The following is a 12,251-nucleotide window of genomic DNA, read 5'->3' on the forward strand; positions in this document are numbered from 1 at the left end:
GCGTGAGAAACGAGACGCAACAATTCACTTTGCGCTTGGATCCCAACGCACCATGAGAATTCCACGACCGCAAACCTTTGTTGAAGAACCCAAAACTAGCTTTTTGAATGTGTCTCCTTGCAACAGGCTTCGTCTAGTGTTGTCTGACATTATATGATGATGATATTATAAACTCAATGATGAATTTGTAGATCATACAAGGGAAATAACTGGGTGTCACCCTCCACATGTTACATCCAACGTCGTTGTGATCTTCTCTTCTTTGCTGCAGATGTCGTGGACTCAATATCTGCCTTGAAGCCAATTGTCTTTTTTTAAACTCTTCTCTTTTGTGCCCTCATTACCATACGGACCTATATTTTCAAAATGCAGTTCCTTCATTATCCCTGCTGTGGTAGTTTTAGCATCGGGAGCTGCTCTGGAAAAGCTTCCATGTGCATCGCTGTTACTGGTCCATTCATTTATCAAATCAGTTCCTTCAACAACAACAACAGAAACAACCCCACAATGGCGAGGAAGAGTTCTGCGTGCCGGTTCACGGCCAAGTGATTGTTCCTGATTATTCATCGGACAGAAAATGACATGAAGCAGGAAGAAATTCCTGAGTTACAACGTGGTTGAAGAGACCACCGTGACACCACATCTGAAAATGCACAAAAGTCCAGATCCGAGGTCAAACCTCTTGTTTTCAGTTACTGCAGGAAACATTTTGTCTTATGATCGAACAGCATTTATCACAAGATTTTAATGGTTTGATGCCATAAAAAGATTATTCTTAAAACCTCAAATATCTTTATATGTAGTTGCTGTATTAGCATGAAACAGACGATCATGGCTCCCAGAGGATGAATCCCTCTGATTGTGAGGATTTAATTAATTTAGCGGCATCATCAGGTCAAAGCTGCAATTCGTCCTTTTTCTTATCGGACCCATTTTGGTTTACGACCAAATTGCAAATCTGTATAGTTCCCATCAGCTGTACTTCCTGTTTCTACCTTCTGCTCGTTAGCAAATGTTAACGGGCAAATCTTCATGCTAACGTATGATTGGCTATGCTAACAACAAGCATACTAGTGTAAACATTAGCCTTTAGCTCCATCGTGGCCGTGGTTGGATCAGCTAGCACGGTTTCTTAATTAAAAATCATAATTTTATTCCACACACTTAACTCAGACGTGAACGTTAGGTAAACAGCTGCATGGCAGCAAGCTAACATACAGCGTTTAGCTCCACTTTGGCTGTGGCTAGAGCAGCTAGCATAGTTTGTTGACTCTTAGTCTTATTTTAAAACATATCAAAAGTGAATAAATATATAAATCATAATATTAATCTACACGTGAACGTTGTTCCAGCTAATCATCGGCATGGTAGCAAGCTGACATTAGCGTTGAGCTAATTTAGCCTCACAGAGCCAGTGGCATTGGTTGTAGCCTCTTAAGTCTTGTTTTTGAACCAATGTCAAAACTCCTTCGATATCAAAATCTCCACCTGAATCCACATGTACTTCTGAAGAACATGCCGCTGCTGCTGCAGATGATGTCGGTGACGCAACAGCTGATTATTGCTGCAACAGGTTTCGAAACCTGATCCGGTCAAACAAACTAAACTCAGGACAAACAGCAGACTTACAAACTGCTGACTCGCAGCTGCTAATAGAGAGAGGAAGACGGCTGCACCACACTGAATAAACCCACTGTGACGGATTGATGATGTTTTAAAAAGAAAGTGGTCAAATGTTTCAGGTGTGAAAGGTGACAACAGGTTCCAGTCCGGCTCTTCAGTGGCGGAGCGTCGCCCGTTGCAGAGCGGCAGGATTATTGAACTCAACCCAACCCCCCTCCGCTGACGTGTCCTTGAGCCAAACCCCCCAACCTGCGCAGGTTGGAGTCCGACCTTCACCTGTGACATTCGACCTCCAGGAGTGGACGGGGTCGAGTGGAAAGAGGATTTCACCTGCAGGGACCAAGGAAGTTCTCCAGAGGGATGACACTCGATTTAAACCTGTTAAATCCATCAGAGGGATGAGGAGAGGCTGCACGCACACACACACACACACACACAGACACACACACACACACACACACACACACACACACAGACACACAGACAGACAGACAGACAGACAGACACACACACAGACACACACACAGACACACACAGACACACACACAGACACACACACACACACACACACAGACAGACAGACAGACAGACAGACAGACACACACACAGACACACACACAGACACACCTCTGCTCTGGTCTGAACAACGGCGACTGCTCGAGCTTCAGGTCACTATACATTTAAATCACCTGACAAACACTCTGTTAACTCCCAGCGCCGAGCGCTTCGTCAAAATGAAAGCGAGTGAAACGCGAGACAAGCAGATCGACTTTTGTCACTCGCCAAAGAGTTCTGTCGGCCGGCGTCGTCGCCTGGACGCTACTGAGCTGAGCAGTTGGACTGGAGCTCCGCCCCCACACTGACACGTCACGTGACCGTTCGCCAACACTGCCTCATCGTGTGATGTAAACAGGAAGTAGATTGTCTCCCCTCTGCAGTCGGTTGCTTGGTAACAGCGATGGTGAAAAGTCCGAGCAGGGAAGCCGACGACGAGGAGGTGGAACTGTTACTGACAGGAAGTGTTAGCGACGCTTTGCCTGATAAGAACCAATCAGGAAGAGGACGAGGTGAACACACCCCCTGTTGCAGCAACTCACCGCAGCACAAACAGCGACAGATCTTGGTGAAGGGACGTGACGTCCATGGAGAACGTTCCACTGCGCAACGACAAACAAGTCTTCTCTCTGCGTTCAGAGTCATGTGAGGACGGAGCCGTCGGACTGACTGTGGGACCACGTCACGACAAAACCCGGAGCAGGTGAGTTTCGTTCTACAGCTGCCTGGGATGTTTGCAGTCGCTCGCTTTCTTTGAGTCGAAGACGAAGCAAAGTATGTGAGATGATGAATGTGGTGGAGTCACCGAGATGAACGAACGACTGTTCTCTGGGTCTTTGAGATGAAAACCTGAAGCACACGATGCCAGTTGTAGAGAAACATAAGGTAAATGAGTCATATTCACAAACAGCAGCACTTTAACTAATGTTTGATATTTCATCATTCATATGAAAGAAATGAAGAGTGATTCATCTGTGGTGGGTGAGAATTGAACAGGTTTGGTTGAGTCGTCGCAGCAGAAAACATCTGGGATCTTCCGTGTGGATTTTCAGACACGGGAGGTTTTCAAACAACTCTCAGTTTCGCTGCGTGAAGAAACGACATCAGCTTCTCCATTTTGTCTCCAACACAAACTAGTTCAGCAGCTTTCAGAATCCGCAGAAGAAATGAATGAATAAATACAGAACCTGAAGCAGCCAGTTCTCATTGCTGTTTCTAACTCACTGAATATAAACTACACAATGGTGCTCTTCTTAATTCTTCACCCAAATGTTGTAACTGTAAAAATGTCCGGCTCCTTTCTCCGAAAACTACAAACACAACCTTTGCAGTATCAAACTGGCTGGAGGACTGAAACTGTGGGCGACTGGAGGCGGAGGCGCATCACGACTGAACCGCCGCCATTTCCTGTTTCCAACAATCCACTTCGACGCCAAACGTGCCAAACGTTCTCTCCGTCAGTAAAGGTCAGGTTCGACTTCTGAGCCTCCGCCTGCGACTTCACTCGTTCACAAACCTGAGCAACACAAACGAAACTCTGCGACTCACATTCACACGTCTAATATCTCGATTGGTCCCCCCACGGAACACACAAAAACAAGATGGCCGCCATCAGTGAATCTGTGTTGTTGTGTTTCCTTGAATCCGTCCATGTGTCCTGGATGAGCTGCTTCCTGTGCTAACAGCTGTTAGCTCGCTAGTCGAGAACAGTCACGTTTGATTATTGTTTCCACCCACGTAGTTTCTGTCCTAGTTTCACGTCTCTGAACACAACCTGCCCTCCGGTGCCTTTACGCCTGAACGTTGAGATAAAGAATTATCACTCAGGTGTAACGTGGGGATAAATGTTAAACCTTCAATTTGTCTTTCCTCCAACAAACCCATCACACGGACCCACGACAAATGAACCGTCATCCAGACGTATCATTAAAAACGTCCTGCTCTGAAATACAAACTGTGTATTAACACAGAGTTTATATCTCCACCAAGGCCCAGATTAAATCCCAACAAGCCTCACTGACTCGTAGATATCAGTCCCTTTAAACATTATTCCCTCCCTATTATTGTCAAATAAATGTTAAGGACAGTGATGAGTCCTGAATCCACACCAGCACGTCGTGGATTCTTGCTTGTTGTCACTGGAAATCTGTTCAGGAGCTTTTCATCAAGCTGACAAACACCTACATGTTTCTCCTTCCAATCATTATTCCATGTGACAAATCTTAGATAGAAATTTTCATTCAAATCCATCCATAACTTTTTGAATAATCAATCAAACAAACGATCTCAACCTCCTTTGCGGAGGTGATTATCAAAACTTCTTGCTCCATATTTAAAAAGCGGGCTGCTCAAGAGTTCCACTGAACAAACATGGAACACACTGTTTTCTTTTCACACGTACAGCAAAATGATATTTCAATAAAAGTTTTTTAAAAACCTCCACCTCCGTCAGGGGCGATATGGCCTTTAAATAATATGGCAATATATTTTTGTTATATCGCGATACACGATATATATATTGCAATATATTTGTAACACAATTTAACCCTTTGATGCAGACAATCCCACCAGTATGATGATTCTAGTCGTCCCTGAAACCCGTGTCTGTACTAAAACATTCTTAATCTTAATTGTATTCGTGAATGGTTTCGATCGGGACAATTGTGAACTTCAAAGCAGGTCGTACTTGTAGTCGCCGTATTCGCGATATAGTCACGAAATACACCGGATATATTCGAGGTACCGCCCACCTCCCCTTCCTCCGCCTCTCCACACAACAACAAGCCTCCAGTTTAAAGGGACATTCCGTCTTTTTCTGGCCGTCCATGGTGGCGTCATTATGAGCCTATTATGGCGCTTCAGAGGCCGACTCGCAGACTAAATGCCTTGTTTCTGTCGGGCCATGGGAGATTTCTATAGAGCCGCGCTCCCTCCTTCAACAGAGAGGCCCCTTCATCGCGCTGCCCTCCTCCTCCTCCTCTTCGCCCCCCACCCCCCCGACACAGACGAGTCTTTATCTGCCCATCATGTGCTCGCTCTATCTTTCCCTTTTTTTTCTCTCCAGCCTGACCCTGTTTTCCAGCGAACAGGCATGCCAGTTAGGATTTGGGGGGGGGGGGGGGGGGTGCACACACACACACACACACACACACACACACACACACTCACACACACAGAGGCTGATTTGGAAAGCCAGCTAAATATTTTATCCATGGCCACGTTATCTGTCTGTGAAGCTTAATACCGATTTGATGTTATCTTCTTCTAAGTCTTTCCAGCAGAGGGTTTTTGTTTTTTTTCATATTTCATTTTCTGCTCAAATAATCTCTTCCTGTCTGCGTCTGAAACTGTGCAGCAAAACACGGACGGACATGAATGATTCATTTTGAGGCAAAAAAAAAAGTCAGACAGAACCAATCATTCATTTCAAATCTTAATTTTTCTCTTCATTATTAATATTTATGATTAGGAAAAACACATCAACGTTTCCCAGAGCATCTTGTGACCGTAGAGTCCGACTTGTATGTATTTTTTGGGGGATATATATATATATATACCTTTATATATATATTTGGGCGGATATATATATGTGATGAATGTGTATATATATATATATGTGTAGTTATTATTTATTTCTAATTGTCATTGATTCCTAAGATGTCGCTATCAAACGCTTATGACAAAGAAATGTAGTTGAGGCGCGACATTTTACACTTTAACCTTAAACTGTAGTATAAATAACTATAAATACAAAAATATTTAGATCTTGAAATTAATCTTAGCGTAAAATACATGCTTTCTGCATCGTGTAAAATATAACTTTTTATATCGGCAAACATTAAAAACCGAGTGTGTAACTTTTGTAATTTTCTGGCGCCATCTGGTGGTAAAATTACAAAGTGCAACCAATTGAGCGACCGACAGGGGACACTTTATGGTGTCGCACCGCTGATTTCACTTCCTGTTTCCGGCAGCGTCTGAAAATTCAGCGTGAACGCGACGTATTCTGGAGCGTTTAGTTCAACAACTGTATTCAACACGACGTAGAAACATGGAGACTCACACGGAGGTCGGTCCACCTCATGGAACTATATTTAACTCTTATATGAACAGAGTTATGGACAATATATTCAACTTCTGTGAATTAGTTCTTCTGAATATTACACACTGGAGCTTTAACGTCGTTACCGATGTCTCTGTGTCAGACGACAAATCACTCAGCAGCTCGAAACACAAAGATGTTCATGATGATAAAAAACAACGAAAAACAGGAAATAACTCAAAATCTTAAAACAGACGTTTGTCTGGAACTTTGCTTCGGGGCCAAAAGTCAATAAATGAATTAATGTCATGGCCGATCGAGTTCATCTGCAGAAGAGACGAAGGTGTCAGCGCCCCCTGCAGCTTCTGAGTGGACACAACTGAACGCTGGATATTACTAGAGCCCGGTCGATGTATCGGTTCTTATCATATCGGTATCAGAGCTTATGATTTACCGATATGAAATCTTTTACTGTACAGAACAAACAATGCTGAAGTTTTTTTGCATTTTTCTTAAAAATTTTTGCGAAGAATTAGTGATTTTTTCTTGTTAATTCAAGTTATGTATATTTGGTCTTATTTTCTATTTATAGTTATTTATGATAGACTTTATGGTTAAAATTTAAATATCAAACCTCAATTACATTTCTTTCATAAAGGTTTGATATGTTGGGAATCATTGACAGATTAATATATATACATATCGGCCGATGTATCTGTTTCGTAAATCTGTGCTCCCAAAAATCCATATCGGTCGGGCTCTAGATATCCAGATATTACCCATAATCCTCTGCTTCCTGAACCTTAAGAGCTGCTGCTGGAACAAACAAACCAAACTCTTCATATTTGAACAATTTCCTGCTGAATATTGATAATGTAAACGCTGGTTTATGATTTTGAACTGATCCAGTCCATTTACAAGAAGAAGGTGTGTGTGTATATATATATATATATATATATATATATATATATAGTTATGTTTAGAGACCCTACCCTGACGTTTCGGTTTCCATACGTTTGAAACAACCCACGTCCTGTAAATCCATCCCAGTGGACATCGTCATGGTGACGCACTGTGCATCTGACGCTCGCTGCCGCCGATTAGTAAACAAAAGCTGATTTAATTTTCAGCATATTGGAGAAGAATAAAAAAACAGAGACTGAGAGATGAATATACATCACGCAAATTTAAATATTTTTCATATTTTACATATGAATTAAAGACGACTTCACAATAGAAATAAAAATGGAGAAGGCAGCGACTCAGTAACTGTAAAAATATAATATATGTTAAATATTGAAAATGCTGTAGCCAGCTGATGACATCACAAGGTAAAGATGGCCGCCCTGTGAGCGGCGGCGAGTCGTCTGTGCTCGACCCTCGTGACCAACGTGTGGCGCCACTTCCTCTTCGCCACGTTCTACGTCCCACCCAGCCGCTTCCCGCCGCGTGCGCCCGTTCGATTCTCTGCAGTTTATCCGCTGGCGCACCGCGCCGCCATCCCTAACTCTCTTCATTTGTCCTTCACCTCCTCTCAATTCTTCTCTCTTCCTCCTTTCAACCTCCATCTTTCTTTCTCTTCTTCACCTCTCCTCCCTAAACTTGCCTCGTCCCCTCGACTCCTCTCTCCTCTCTTCACCTTCCTCTCATCCTCCTCTTCACCTTCCTCTCATCCTCCTCTCCTTTTCTTTCCCCTTTCAGAATCCATCATCCCTCCTTTCCTTCCCCTCTCTCCTGTCACGTCTCCTCCTCTCATCTTCCTTTCATTCCTCTAATCCCATTCTTCTTCTTCTTCCTTTTCATTTTTCTTTTCCCTGTCTCGTTCGTTTCCTTTCATCCACCGCCTTCCACTCGTCTCTTCTTCCCTCAGTATATTTTGTGAATGAAATGTTCCCTTTTCTGTTTCACGTTGAGAAATTAAAAATCAATTTTATTCCCTACAAATGAAAAGTCAGCTTGTAACCAAGGACAAAACTGAACTTTTACTCTTTTGAGATTTATTACGTGTAATTCTCTGTAACTCAGAGCGAAACCTTCAATCTGCTTATTGACACATTAGGATATGATTTATTCTGAGGGATTAAAAACAGATATTCTGTTGATTTTAATACGTCCATGAAATGAAACAAGACATTTGAACCCGACTTGATCCAAATTTCTCTTGTTGTGTTACGCAAATTTAGCACGTATTTAAATAATTCAAATAGATTTAAATACACACTGGATCATTTGCATATTTCAACAAAACATTTCAGACTTCAAAAAATATATTCATATTTCTCTTAATGTAAATGATCAGCTGGAGAAGTTCGGCGGCGACAAACCAAATGAATCCTCCTGCAGGTCACTTCACTTGTCTCCTTCACTTGTCTCCTTCACTTGTCTCCTTCACTTGTCTCCATCACTTGTCTCCTTCACTTGTCTCCTTCACTTGTCTCCTTCACTTGTCTCCATCACTTGTCTCCTTCACTTGTCTCCTTCACTTGTCTCACTCTCTTCTCTCCTTCACTTGTCTCCTTCTCTTCTCTCCATCACTTGTCTCCTTTACTTGTCTCACTCTCTTCTCTCCTTCACTTGTCTCCTTCACTTGTCTCCTTCACTTGTCTCCTTCACTTGTCTCACTCTCTTCTCTCCTTCACTTGTCTCCTTCACTTGTCTCCTTTACTTGTCTCACTCTCTTCTCTCCTTCACTTGTCTCACTCTCTTCTCTCCTTCACTTGTCTCCTTCACTTGTCTCCTTCACTTGTCTCACTCTCTTCTCTCCTTCACTTGTCTCACTCTCTTCTCTCCTTCACTTGTCTCCTTCACTTGTCTCACTCTCTTCTCTCCTTCACTTGTCTCCTTCACTTGTCTCCTTCACTTGTCTCACTCTCTTCTCTCCTTCACTTGTCTCACTCTCTTCTCTCCTTCACTTGTCTCCTTCACTTGTCTCACTCTCTTCTCTCCTTCACTTGTCTCCTTCACTTGTCTCACTCTCTTCTCTCCTTCACTTGTCTCACTCTCTTCTCTCCTTCACTTGTCTCCTTCACTTGTCTCACTCTCTTCTCTCCTTCACTTGTCTCCTTCACTTGTCTCCTTCACTTGTCTCACTCTCTTCTCTCCTTCACTTGTCTCCTTCACTTGTCTCCTTCACTTGTCTCACTCTCTTCTCTCCTTCACTTGTCTCCTTCACTTGTCTCCTTCACTTGTCTCCTTCACTTGTCTCCTTCATTTCTCTCCTTCACTTGTCTCCTTCACTTGTCTCACCCTCTTCTCTCCTTCATTTGTCTCCTTCACTTGTCTCACCCTGTCCTCCCCCTCCTCCGCAAGACAAACAGACGGTTTCAAAGGGGGAGAGAGGAGCTCTACTTCCCCTATATCTATATCTATATCTATATATATATAGATATATATATATATATCTATATATATGATTTATATATATACTATCTATAGATATATAAATCATATTATATAGATACTATCTATAGATATATATAAATCATATTATATAGATACTATCTATAGATATATATAAGTCATATTATATATATACTATCTATAGATATATATAAGTCATATTTCTATCCATAATGTATAAACAGCCCATATTATTGTGCCTCTCATCCCGTCAAAGCTCCAGCAGCGTGTGCGCGCGCTGTGGAACTGGAACATAATTCTACTGAGGGAGGCGCGCTCACGAGGCGGAGGGGGAGTCAGCCCTCCAGCCGCGCGCGCGCCCGCGACAGCAGGTGCCCGAGCCCGCGTTGGAAGAAGAAGAAGAAGAAGAAGAAGAAAAAAAACTCATTTGCATTGCTAATGGGCTGCTCGGAGCCTCCTCCCCCTCCATTTTGGGGGCAATAAAAAAGAAGCTTCTAATATGGCGACATGTTTTTATTTATCTACTTCCTTCTTCAATACACAGACAATAATAAGAATTATTATAATAAATATTATTAGAGGGGGAAATAAGTCGCTGTGGTGATTAAAGGTTCAACAAATATTTTTAAAAAGTCAATATTCAAATGTGAGATGAGAGAGTGGAGAAGGTCACACACACACACACACACACACTGAGGTGTAATACTATCAGAACGTCACATGGAGATATGATTCATCAGCTTCGACTCGAGGGACACAATAGACTCCGACTGTGACGCTGCTGCACGTGCGGCCACCGATCGATAATTATAATAATAACGACAATAATAATAATAATAATAATAATAAAACAGCAGCAGTGATGATGATCAGTGATGCTGATGATGATGATGATGATGATGAAGAGCAGCTCAGTGAAAATAAAATCCTCTGAGCAAAACAAGTGAGGCGCCACAAGGGGGGGGGGGGGGGGGGGGGGGGGGGGGGGGGGGGGGGGGGCTCCTCCCTCCAGACCTGTAACTTCATCACACTCATAATCATCATGATCATAATTAATGATGGTGTTCATTGACCTCGTTCACATTTCACACATGGACGCGTGGTCACGTCATCGACAATGGCTGAGACCCTCGCGCCCCTTCTCTCCCCCCCCCCCCCCCCCCCCCCCCCCTCTGTCTCTCTGCGCGCGCATTGTGTAATATTCTGTTTTATTTTACAGTTGTTGTTGTTGTTGTTGTTGTTGTTGTTGTTGTTGTCGAGGCGCATAAACAACTTCAGGCGCCTCAAGATTTGGGAATTATCCTCCAGACTGACACACACACACGAACCGGTGACACACGCACACACACGCACACACACACGTCAGATGCACAGAGGCAGATTGAACATTTGACACACTCTTGTCCACATGAACATTGAAACACGTTGATTCGAATCATCCATCTCTGTTGCTCCTTAACGCGAAGAAAGTGCGCGCCAACACACACACACACACACACACACACCGAGTTGATTGACCCGAGCTGCTCCGTCACAAACTCTTTCATATTTCTTTTTTTTTTCCTCTGTCTGATGATGTTTTTCTTTTCTTTTTTTTTAAATTCCTCGTCGCCTCCACCGACACCGGAGCGCGCAGCTTCGGCCCCGCGGCTCATTGTCCCTCCGAGCCCCGCACCGGCAGGAGCGGACGACCCCCCCGGACGACCCCCCTCCCCCCGCAGGTTCATGTGACCGCTAACGGCTGATCACCGTCAAACACGGTCCCGAGAACCTGTAGCCTGCAGCTGCACCGGAGCCGGAGAAGAGCACGGTGCAATGAGAGGGTGATGAGGAGGAGGAAGAGGAGGATGGTGAAGAAGAAGAGGAGGAGGAGGAGGGGGGGAACATGGATCAAACAGCGGAGGAGATGATGAGAAACAGAGAAAAGATAAATAACAAACCTCCGGTTCGTGCCGCGTAAATCCGTTTCCAGGCGCGCAGAGAGAGAGAAACGGTAATGAGCTCGTTGTGCCGGACGCGAAGAGACGCCTCTCTCTCTCTCTCTCTCTCTCTCTCTCTCTCTCTCTCTCTCGCTCTCTGTCTCTCCGTCTGTGTCTCTCTCTCTCTCTCTCTCTCTCTCACTGTCTCTCTCTCTCTCTCTCTCTCTCCGTCTGTGCCTTGGTCTCTCTCTCACTGTCTGTCTCTCTCTCTCTCTCTCTCTCTCCTTCTGTTCTTCTCTCTCTCTCTCAGCCAATTGTTTGAGATGAAATTGGCGCGAGGGGTCGCGCAGCGGGACGTTGGCGCACACACACACACACACACACACACACACACACACTCACGTGCACTCACAGGACGCCTTCTACCTCACTCGTTCCCCTATGGTTGCCCTTAGCAACCGTGAAGACCACCATCAACCCCGCCCCCCCTCTTTTCTCCCTTAATTTCACCCCCTCCCCCCTCCTCCTCAACAGTTAAGAGGGTTTGGAGAGAAATGATCTTCTCGGTGGTTAATTTTCCTTGTGGCCCGATATGATGCGCGTGAGCTGTTCATGTGGGTTTTAAAATAAAGAGAGAGAGAGAGAGAGAGAGAGAGAGAGAGAGAGTCAGCTCCAGTCTGAGCGCCAACAGCTTACAACTCTCCCTGTGGCTGCTCCATTCACGTTTCAGGCATTGTTTAGTACCAGTGTGC

General features: G+C 44.1%; 1 protein-coding gene across 1 annotated transcript in view; it reads right to left on the bottom strand.

Annotated features, from left to right (window-relative positions):
• si:ch211-137a8.4 (apolipoprotein B receptor) overlaps nt 1-11,655 on the bottom strand; it is a 26,956-nt gene extending 15,301 nt beyond the window's left edge. The window contains exon 1 of the mRNA XM_035621898.2: nt 11,521-11,655. The gene's annotated coding sequence lies outside the window, so the exon portion shown is untranslated. The remainder of the gene's footprint in view (nt 1-11,520) is intronic.
• Between the last annotated feature and the right edge of the window lie 596 nt (nt 11,656-12,251).

The sequence above is a fragment of the Scophthalmus maximus genome, chromosome 11 (genome assembly GCF_022379125.1).
Source record: "Scophthalmus maximus strain ysfricsl-2021 chromosome 11, ASM2237912v1, whole genome shotgun sequence".
NCBI classification, from domain to species: domain Eukaryota; kingdom Metazoa; phylum Chordata; class Actinopteri; order Pleuronectiformes; family Scophthalmidae; genus Scophthalmus; species Scophthalmus maximus.